This window comes from Symphalangus syndactylus, chromosome 9, assembly GCF_028878055.3.
Source record: "Symphalangus syndactylus isolate Jambi chromosome 9, NHGRI_mSymSyn1-v2.1_pri, whole genome shotgun sequence".
NCBI lineage: Eukaryota > Metazoa > Chordata > Mammalia > Primates > Hylobatidae > Symphalangus > Symphalangus syndactylus.
Window position 1 is genome coordinate 45,044,120 of NC_072431.2, and position 1,002 is coordinate 45,045,121.

At 41.4% G+C, this 1,002-nt stretch overlaps 1 non-coding gene across 1 annotated transcript; it reads right to left on the minus strand.

Moving 5' to 3' along the window:
- Window positions 1-402: 402 nt before the first annotated feature.
- Window positions 403-506, minus strand: LOC129490926 (small nucleolar RNA U13). Its single transcript, XR_008660395.1, has one exon. It is a non-coding gene; the product is annotated as a small nucleolar RNA U13 (small nucleolar RNA).
- Window positions 507-1,002: the final 496 nt, after the last annotated feature.

The following is a 1,002-nucleotide window of genomic DNA, read 5'->3' on the forward strand; positions in this document are numbered from 1 at the left end:
TCAGTGACAAGAAATGTGAACCTATATCTTTATTTTTACTGCCTGCATAGTTTTTTGTTTGTTTGTTTTCTTCTGAGTCTCGATCTGTCCACTACAGGTGCCCACTACCATGCCCCGCTAATTTTTTGTATTTTTAGTAGAGACGGGGTTTCACCATGTTAGCCAGGATGGTCTCGATCTCCTGACCTCATGATTCACCCACCTCAGCCTCCAAAAGTGCTGGGATTACAGGCGTGAGCCACTGTCCCCAGCCTGCCTGCATAGTATTTTAATGGAAAGGTATATGCTAATTTATTCTGCTTACTGCCTATTCAACAACCTACAAAGACAATTTCCAATCTGTATTATAGATAACATTACTTTGAATATCTTTGTTTCCTTGTCCAGTTGATTCTTTTTTAACATCAGATGGGTAATGTGCCAACATCATGACAAGGTTTGAGGGAGGGGCATCACACACAACAGCATAAAAACCCAATCATCACACTTATGAACTATAAAAAGTTAACTTGTCAAATTGATTCTTAAGGATATATCCTTTAAGTGAAATTGAGTCAAAGTTGATGAACATTTTAAATACTTTCCTCACTCTGTCATCCAGGCTAGAGTGCAGTGGCCCAATCATAGCTAACTATAGACTCAAACTCCTGTACTCAAGCAATCCTCCCACCTCCACCTCCCAAGTAGCTGGGACCACAGGCATGCACCACCATGCCTGGCTAATTTTTTATTGTTGCTGTAGAGGTGGGTTCTCACTATGTTGCCCAGGCTGGTCTTAAACTCCAGGGCTCAAGCCTTCCTCCCTCTTCAGAGTATCAAAGTGCTGGGATTACAGGCATGAGCCCATGCACCTGACTTAAATACTTTTTAATACTTTTTAGCACTCTTAAGGAAAATCAGGTGAAGGGGATACCAGAGCTGGGTATTGAAGGATAAGCAGAAGAGAGGCAGAAAGAAAAGTGAGAGAAAAACATCAAGAGGAAGAAGTTCATTGCCTTTAAG